The 10,373-nt window shown below is 41.2% G+C and overlaps 1 protein-coding gene across 1 annotated transcript in view; it reads left to right on the top strand.

The window, feature by feature from the left end:
- The first annotated feature begins 3,210 nt into the window (after nucleotides 1–3,210).
- rasgrp3 (RAS guanyl releasing protein 3 (calcium and DAG-regulated)) overlaps nucleotides 3,211–10,373 on the top strand; it is a 50,267-nt gene continuing 43,104 nt past the window's right edge. The window contains exon 1 of the mRNA XM_080449974.1: nucleotides 3,211–3,501. The gene's annotated coding sequence lies outside the window, so the exon portion shown is untranslated. The remainder of the gene's footprint in view (nucleotides 3,502–10,373) is intronic.

The following is a 10,373-nucleotide window of genomic DNA, read 5'->3' as shown; positions in this document are numbered from 1 at the left end:
TTAGCCTTTTTAATAGGTATTAAAAAGGTCTAAAAAGTCCTTACTGTAATCTGCCCCCCCTCCCCCCCAAAGGGGGGGGGGGGGGGTTGAGAACCACTGCTCTAACCTACCTGATCGATTTCAAAATCATTACAGCAAGCATTCAAAGAAAAACACGGGCACATTTTTGTTTTCAGGTACAGTACCTGACCTCATGCTAAAAGAATCCGGAATGCCTTTTGATCCTAGAATCCTGATCCCATGTGTGGACTAACAGTACAGTACAGTACAGTACAGTACAGTACAGTACAGTACAGTACAGTACAGTACAGTACAGTACAGTACAGTACAGTAGATTGTACAGTATCTACTATAGATGGGATTTATTTAGCCAGATTACATTTACACCTGGAATTGAAATGAGTGTCTGGTCTCTGAATATTCACAGTAGTATGTCCTCTCTAAACATGTCCCACGCTTGGGAAATTGCATGTTTTATGCACTTTCTTTTGTTTTTCAGGAGTATTTTTAGACAAGTCATACAGTACCAAGGAAACAACTGAACAGAAAGCAATTTGATTCAGCTGATGTCATGAATAGGCAATACTTACACTAATTGTTCCGTTATACCAAATTGCAGACACCTCCTCTGACACAGCCCTAGTATAGATTACCTGAACTACACAGCAGCACAGTGACATATAAACTATATTTTTCATGAAGCGGGGTACAGTAGCCATATGAGTCCCTTTGGGTCAATTTTTACACTTAACCCATTAAGACCGGGACAGCAACTATGTCATTTAAGATTTCATCCACTTACCATTATTTTATACTTTGGCTATTCAAAAATAGCAGATATACGAGCTCGTAGATCTGCTATTTTTGAAAAATCTTTAAAATGTTAGCAAATCTTTGATCATTTACCTTTTTTAAATCAAACATTTTCAACTCAAATCTTTGCTTCTGGGGGTCCCTGGAACAAAATATTTTGAGATGCGGGTGGGGGGGGGGGGGGGCGGGGGGTCCATGGCCAAATACATATAATTTTGGGGGTCCTTGACATGAGAAGGTTTGAGCACCACTGATAGAGTAACATATGTTTTTCAGAAAACGTTTGGATTTAGAAGACATTTGTAGAATCGACCTCAGGTCTCAGAGCGAATCTCAGAGTACTACAGGGGTTTAAAAGCATGGCATAAAAAACAGCAGGAAACCAAAACAATTACATAGGACCCAACTAGGCTAGACTAAAAAGGGTGAAATTAAAAGAAAAGGCCCAAGAAAAATCATTACACAATGTTGAGGTCATGAGTACTTTCCCTTTGTGACGAGGGACAATGTATGTGAGCATATCTGTTCTCAGGTGAAGGCTGGTACTAAAGCCACAATAGGGCAGTGATGTAATTAAACCACTTAAAACCTATAGTTGGACCCAAGGGTCTATACTAGGTCCACTCCTTTTTCCCTCTACACACCAAATATCTTTGCTGAAAACAGCCAATCTACAAGCTCACACAACGCGTCACATTGCGAGATGTTGTGAGCTTGTAGATCAGCTGTTTTTGCAGAATGTTCGACCCCAGAATAAGGACGGTATGGGTTCATTAGACCGCACCGCACACTTTGGTGCTTACGAGGGGGGATGTTCACTTGACAATTTTGACACAGGGGCACATGTGAAATTCTAATCCCATACGTTTTGTTGACTAATGCCATTATTGACTGGGAGCACTTGGAGGCTCATTTTGTTCAAAACCCCCTAGCGATGTGTGTCCACACTAGCATGTCCAGACAGCAGGATATGCAGTCATTGTTTTTGATTAGCGGGATTTCTTTTCTTTTTTTTTTTTGAAAACGAAGGAGACAAAACAATGTGTACAACGTCACTAGAGTGGGATGGGTTGACCCTCACACACATGCACACAGGAACAAGAAAAGGAACATGCACACGCACACATACGTACACACACACACACACACACACACACACACACACACACACACACACACACACGCACACACACACACGCACACACACACAGGCACACACACAGGCACACACACAGGCACACACACAGACACTCCCTGCGTAATTCCTTTGTCTCTCACTCAGTTTCATTTGTTCCCTTTTGCCTTTGGCTAAATACACATGTACTGTCGAAGTAAGTAACGACACTTTTAAACACTCATTTAACAAATCATTTATTTCATCATTCCCTCTCTCATGCTCATCACTTTGTCTGATTAGCTGACAGAACAGCAAGAGAGAGCGGAGAGAGTGTTGGGGCATAACATACAGATTACATTTCTTATTAAAGCAGATTACGGTTGTGATAAAAGTATGATTTGAGAAGTAAATTATAGGACTGTATGGTTGTTCAGTGAGATGGGGTTCAGTGGTGGAAGAAGTACTCACAATTTTTACTTGAGTAAAAGTATCGATACCTCAATGTAGAAATACAAGTAAAAGTCTGGTGTTCAGAATTTACTTGAGTAAAAGTACAAAAGTATTAGCATCAACATATACTTAAAGTAACACAAGTAAAAGTACTCATTATGCAGAATGTACCATTTCAAGTTTTTTTAATTGTATACAAATCAGTTGAAAATAGCCGATCTACAAGCTCACATGCGACGCGTTGTGAGCTTGTAGATCGCCTATTTTCAAATAGCCTGTATATTGTATATAGAGCAGAGTAATTATAATCAAAATCTCCAAAGTAACTGGTAACTAATGTTTTCAAATAATTGTAGTGGAGTAAAAAGTACAATATTTGCCTTTGAGATGTAGTGGAGTAGAAGTAAAAGTATTGAAAATCGAGTAAATGTACTCGCACCACTGATGGGATGGGACAAAAGATGGGAAGATTCGCAACACACACACACACACACACACACACACACACACACACACACACACACACACACACACACACACACACACACACACACACACACACACACACACACACACACACACACACACACACACACACACACACACACACACACACACACACACACACACACAGAGCAGAGAACAACAGCTCCCTCATATGTATTGTAACACATTTCCTGTTCTACTCTTTTCCACTTTACCTTGTGTGGTTCCTAAATTTAGCCCAGCCCAGGAAAACTGACCGGCACAGGGCAGGAAAACTAAGTTGGGAAAGAATTGGAGGAAGTCTACTTGCCATTAAGACAAACAACCCCACACACTGGGTCTAGCAGCACTAGCAGAATAGCTAACTATGTAAGACCGCAAGAGACAAAGGGGTTTAGGGCGGTATAGAGAGATCAAGGGGGAATAGATATTGGGGCATCTACAGAAAACGGTGGAATTCTGGGGTTCGTAACAAGTGTGTGGCTATATGCCAGTTTGGTCCTGATGGGGATTTGATGACCTCCAGATAGAGGGTGGATCTAGCCTACGTGCAGACATGTGTGGAAGGTGGATCCAACTGATCTACTGGTAGATATGGACTGGAATCCTTTGGCTAATTGACAGTCTTGGTTGAGGTAAGGTGCTGCTGTTGTTGTTGTAGTTTGAATGCAACTTGAGGAGAGAGAGAGACTATGGCATAGCAGTTATACTGTAGCCAATTTACTGTATACTTCATCGTGCCAAAAATAGCCGATGTGAACTTGTAGATTGGCTATTTTCAGTGTACAGCACATTAGTATGCATAATGCTGAATGTGGTGGATAAAGGTATTTTTTTGGGAGATTTCAGGCTAGAAGTGTATTTCCATCAGAAGAAATTGTTCAAAATCAAGGGGATGACTATTCTCATACCTACTATGACATTCTCAGTTGCACCAATCCTACTATTTGGAAAAAAAGTATCTGTATCTGTTGATCCGTCCCTTGCATAGACTGTGGTGCTCCGTGCCACATTTATAGTTTGTCACTGAAATGTGCAAAATGTTACTTGATTTCTCCAAGAGGAAGCATGCACACTGAAACAATCCTACATATACCTTATTATGAATAAAGATGTGTAGGAGCATTCACAAATCCAAGCTTACCTTTTATGCTTTCTGCACCTTCTACTCAGATGTTTGCGTATATATGCATATTACCATTGAACTGACCTAACAGTATAAACTTTGTACTACTGTGGAGCATTAATTATTGAAGACAGAAAACCGATTAGGTGTTTTTAAATGTTCTCCACAATGTTAGTCATTGCCAGTTCCACCCACATTTTTATAAATCTTTTTTTATTTCAGATGTCAGTGTAGAAATATAGAAAACCAAGGGCAGAGAGAGGAGAGACCTGTGAGACAAGACAGGTGGATTGATTCACTTGGTCCTTGATTTATTTCATTTATTTGATGATTTGCACAACAGGAATTATATACATATCCATAGAATACTACTTCTTTCTTAGAAAAGACGACAGAAATGCCGGTGAGGTAAGAAACCCTGGGAGGGCTTATAGGAGAACCTCACCGTTTGCATTACACACAATTAGAATGTATTTGTGTATAAAAACACTACAAGGAGCATGGTCTGTGTGCTAGCTGGCTGAGCCACCAGACACCCTGTTCCATGTTTGTATAGTCACTGCCATCCCCTACTGTTCGGTCTGTGGAGGATGTAAACAATCACATCTCCTCCAAAACACATGGAGTGGCCAGCCGCTTCTTTTCACCTGACAGGGAGGAGTTTGACGGGAGGGTATAACACATGTGGAGGAACACGCTATACCCAGGGGCGGCCTTAATGATCTGGGGGCCCGTTTCAAGAGCTCATATGGGGGCCCCATATGCACCCCCCCGGAAACCCCCCCCTTTTTTTTTCCTTTTTTTTTTTTTTATCCAAAAATTATTTGTGGACTGAAGTTGGTTTGCTTCCACAATCCATAATGATGCATTTTCGAAGTAAATTAATTAGGCTATCTGCACTTCCACCATAGCCTGGCTCCACCCCCTGAATCCTTTGCCTAGCATTCAGGGTCTGGTGACGCCTTCGAAGGCGGGTGTTTCTCGGTTGAAAATCTGTACGACAAATCGGGATCGGGACAATCCAGTATGAACCAATCGCGTTGGTTCATAGTGGAGTCCCACTTTGGCCACGCCCCCATCTCAGAACTCCGCTGCATTGAGAGGGCTTTCAGACTGAATAATGGAGTGAAACGAAATGAAAATTCAGTCTGAGTGTCAGGCTACTTCCACCATGGACAGACAGCTAAAACAACTCACTCACATGATTCACTTGAGCTGAGCCCTGATTCAATCAGATCTACATCCTCTTCTTGCATGAAATTCTTGGACGTCGGCCAGCCAGAGGCGGACCCCGGACTGGGATGCGAGTCAAAAAATATATAAAAAAATTAAAATAAAAATAAAATCTTTCTGGGGGGCCCCCTGAGGTTGGGGGCCCGTTTCAATTGAAACGGGTGAAACATAGGAAAGGCCGCCACTGGCTATACCTCCCCGTTCCACTTGCTGCTGAACAGGCACCCCGACCAGCCCATAGGAGTCGCTAATGCAGGTGCAGGTGCAGCAACAGCGACCTGGCTTTAGTAATTGAACCGCAGTCTCTCCAGTAGTGGTGGACAGGAACTTACCACTGTGCCAAAACAGAGACTTTTTTTTTTTTACGTCTGGAGACCAAATAATCTGTCTGTCTTTTCTTTTAATGAGATACATGCTTGTAGCTTTGATGCTTTCCAGGAAGAAAAGTAAAGAGGGGTATGTCCAGAAAGCCCATTCGCCTCATACCAGGGGCCCGGGCTGAGATAAGAATACTTCACTTCATTGAAATTCCATCCCTCTATCTAGTTGCCACTCAGCTCTCCCTGTCTTTCTCCTACTGTCTGTCTGTCACTCACTGCATAGTTGCACGAGAGCCCACTTCAACAGGCACTAGTGTGTTTTCACACAGAGAGACATCCCAGTAAAAGACCCCAACCACGAAACACACATGTAGACATGATATATATATATAGATATATAAATATATATAAAATAAGAAACGAACCTGGGGCGATAGGGCCTTCTCAGTGGCCCTACAAGCTCACATCAAAGCTGCCACCACCCTCACCATGTTTAAAACCACACTTAAAACCCATCTTTTCAGACTCGCATTCCCTACCTAATCATAATCCCCCTTTTTTGAGCGGTGTAGCCGCTCTTATAAGTGGGGTTGGGAATTCGTCCTTCGATGTACTGTGATTGGCTGACTCTATTCACACCCTTTCCGTCCTTCCCTGTACCGTGATTGGCTGACTCTATTCAGACCCATTGCTTTGATTGGCTAGCGACACGCATGATGAAATTAATAATAGTACCACGCACTTAAAAAAAAATCAATTTTTTTTAAGTGAGCTTCCATCACTGTGATGACACCGCTCACTTCACACTGGGTGTGATTTTTGGGCGGTGTAGCCACCCCTATAAGTGGGGTTGGGACACCTCATTAGCTGTATTGTGATTGGCTCATTAGTACACCCCTAGCTGTACTGTGATTGGCTGACTCTATTGGCTGACTCTATTCAGCACTGTGATTGGCTAGTGAGACACATGATGACATTAATAACCTATAAATAGGATTATGCACTTAAAAAAAAAAAAAAAATTTTTAAGTGAGCTTCCATCACTATGATGACCACTGTGATGACCACACCGCCCACTTCACACTGGGTGTGATTTTTTCTATAGTTTTACCATACCATATACTGAATACTCTCCCACACATACAGTAGACTACACACTCACTCAAAAATGTACATTCGTGATGTCATTGTCTTGCTCAAGGATACTTTTCTGCAGGTATAAATTAGGCATTTTACAGAACGCTATGTTGTACCTACAGTCATTTCTTATATGTATAATCTACCCGTGCTCAAAATGACAGCACACCTACAGTAGCTGTTCTCAAATAATGAAACTAATCAAAATATAAAAAACAATTGTGCTGATCAGACAGTATCGGCAGAGCAGAGCCGGCTAAGTGGCTAGGCTAGCAGTTTGCATGGGAAGTTTGCAGAAGTAGTAGCTAAATCGGGCATTACATTTCTTTTCAATTTATATCGAATATCTTAATAACAATGAGATTGAGCCAACAGTTCAGTTTTGTTTCTCTATGTGTTCAGTTTGGGAAAAGTTATCTAGCGCTGACTGGACTGGCTGAGTAAACAGGGACTCTGTCTCTGTCAGACCCCCTGTATTTGCAGGATAACAGAGAACACTTGCAGAAAGGTTATTTTGAGAGCAAAATGCCCTACAATATGAATACATTTTTATGTTTTATTTTGATGGTAACTGTTGTATAATCGCAATATTACACTCAACGGTGGCTTTGCCGTGATTATTGGCACTCCGCCTCGTTCCTGACTGCATCACTGTCTTGCCAATCATAGATATCTTTGTGCAACAGGTTGCACTGACTGTTTCATTGAACCGCACCCCCAACACTGACCAGCCCCTGTTTCACTAGGAAATACGTCATCATATGGTCGCGAAATTTCTTTTTTCAACAATATGTTTATTGATTTTTCTTTTTTTTTCACAAAATATTTCAATATTACATTACATACATAACAAAAAACAAAAAGGACAGCTGGTATGTAAAGTATCAATGATTTATCAGTTAATCAAATATTATAGTGGCATACCCCAAACGGTGGTTTAGATGTGGCTTGAATAGAATCCCAGGGAGAATGAATAGGTCTTATACTGTATCAGTGATGCAAACACACACCAAAACACATTTTTGGTGTGTGTTTTGTGCATGCGTGTGTGTGCGTGCATGCGTGCTTGCGTGTGTGTGTGAGTGAGAGACAGACAGACAGACAGACAGACAGACAGACAGACTTGGTTTTGTGTGTCACTGCGACCTGTTAATGACATATTGAGTATATCAGTGTTGCCAGAATTTGCGATAGAAATAAGCAACTAGGTCTTTGAAAACAAGCCCAAAAGAAGCAACTAGGCTACATGAGCACTTTAAACTTTGGATATTTGAAAATAGCAGATCTACAAGCTCATAATGCGTCACGATGCGACGTGGTGTGAGCTTGTAGATCGGCTATTTTCAAAATACATTTAGAAAACATTTTATTTATTTATTTTGACAGCAACAACACAAATCCTGGTACAGGGGTCACAAATACTTTTTAATTTGAAGGGGGTCCTTGACAAGAAAATGTTTGACAACCACTGGTTTAAACAACATTAGGAAACAAGCCCAAATAAGCAACTACACTTTAAAAACAAGCCCCAAAAAAAAAGGCAACCCACAACTACCTACTGTATATTTACAAGCAACTTTACAGAAAATATAATAAGCAGACCTGGCAACACTGGTCTATATCACTGTCTCTGGCACTGTCCACCATGGTTCCATCTGTGCCTACGTAACAAAATCACTCATAATGTAACAAACACCATCATAATGATAGAAAATGACTCCATTAGCCAGGCCACGTGGCGCATTGAAGAAGATGTGTATGACTGTCAGTTGCAGAGAGACACACAGGGAAACAACCCAGATACAGTGCTGAGTACACAGTAAAATCCTCTAAAGCATCTGTGTCATTTCAGTGTTGGCTAGTCAAAAATAGCAGATAAAAAGCAGATACCAGATATAAGATACTGTATAAGATATATACATATATTGTAGATCTGTAATTTTAATTTTAAAACATCTTGAACATATTTGCATATCTTTGAATATATACATTTTATATATACAACGTTTTTCAACTCTTTTAATCTTTGCTTCTGGGGGTCCCTGGAACAAAATATTCTGAGATGGGGGTCGGCGGCCAAATGTATATCAAAGTTTGAGAACCACTGATATAGCAACATAGGGTTTTCTGAAAACTGTTAGGATTTAGAAGACATTTTTAGAATCAGCCTCAGGTTTTAATGGGTTAACCCTTACAGGTCCATTGAGGTCAGTTTTTTACACTACCAGAGTTCAATTAACACCGGGTTTTCCTTTGCAGATACATGTGTATGTACTGTAACTGGGTTACACAAACACACAAGGCAGGAAGGACATACACACGCAAGCACACAAACTGTAAACCAACCGTGCAAACAAGCACGCAAACGTACAACACACAAAACTGAAGATGCTGTGAAGATGCTTTTTACACTGGGTGCTAATGATTCTCATAAACCCACAACTTAGCAACATATGAGTGCTTGAATGCTCCATTGATGTGTCCAAACCTAAGCGAGTTTATGAGTGTGTAAATTGCGAGAATTCAGCTGAAGTTCAAAGGGTCACAACTCACTCATAACTAGCACATTCATACACGTAATTAACTCTTAATTAACGATGAACTAATTATTTACATGAATTTCTGTTATTCCTGCTTTTTGTGGCTTCTATGCCCAGGATGAGTGCTCACAGGCGGGTAGGAGTAGCGAGGAGAGTTGGTCTCTGGTGGTGTTTGTTCCAAAACTTCCATATGGTGCATGGCTGTGTATTAGGCTGACAGGGGTCTCCCAAGTTGGACTGGCTCACTGGATAGGTGGTCCTACCCGGGGGTAGGACCACCGGGTATGATGGTTTTCATCATTAGTTAATCATTACTTAAGTTTCAAATAATTCTGAACTAAATGTTAAGTAACTATTAATTACTTAATTAATTATAATAATTCATTGTGGCTTAAGGAAAGTCCAGGATCCAACACCCTTCCTCTTCTTCAGGTGGAAGGGTGTAGTGCATGGGTCTTCAACAGGGGGTAAGGGAACCCCCAGGGGGTCCTCATAGTAACTTCTCGGGGTCCGCCAAATCTTTGTGTGATGAGGAACATTAGCTGGAAATAGCAGATCCGCTTGTAGACCGGCTTTTTTCGGAGAGTTGGTGTAGAGGGAAAAGCAGACCAAGTACAGAACCAATGGTCAAGTTGACTAAATATTGAGGGGTTAACATTAGCACAAATCCAACATATTAATTGAAAGGATAATGTATGTCAAACAAGTTTATGAAGCTATCTATGAAATTTAATTATCTGCAACACAATTGTATACAATAAGTAGTGGGGGTCCCTACTGCTTCATCTCTCTCTCAGCTAAGGGGTCCTTGGCCTGAAAAACATTGAAGACCCCTGGTGTAGTGTGTTGTGTTGTGGACATGGCATGTTGGTGGGGATCTATGGTACGTTGATCAGCTCTTTGACGCTGCTCACCATGGGGGTGAGTGCTATGGGTTGCCACTTATTTAAACCAGTTACCTGACTTTTTTTTTTGGCACTGGAATTATTGTTGCTGATTTGAAACATGAGGGTTCTCTACCCTCAAGGAGGGATTAGTTAATATCTGTGACAACTCCTGATAGCTGGGTTGCATAATGCTCTGAACACCCTTCCTGGAATGCAGTCTGGTCCTGCTGTCTTGCACATGTTAACTCGCTGGAAAATCTTTTG

This window comes from Gymnoscopelus braueri, assembly GCF_963280865.1.
Source record: "Gymnoscopelus braueri genome assembly, chromosome: 14".
Classification (NCBI taxonomy): Eukaryota; Metazoa; Chordata; class Actinopteri; order Myctophiformes; family Myctophidae; genus Gymnoscopelus; species Gymnoscopelus braueri.
Note: the sequence above shows the minus strand (reverse complement) of the source record. Positions and strands in the feature narration are given on the sequence as shown.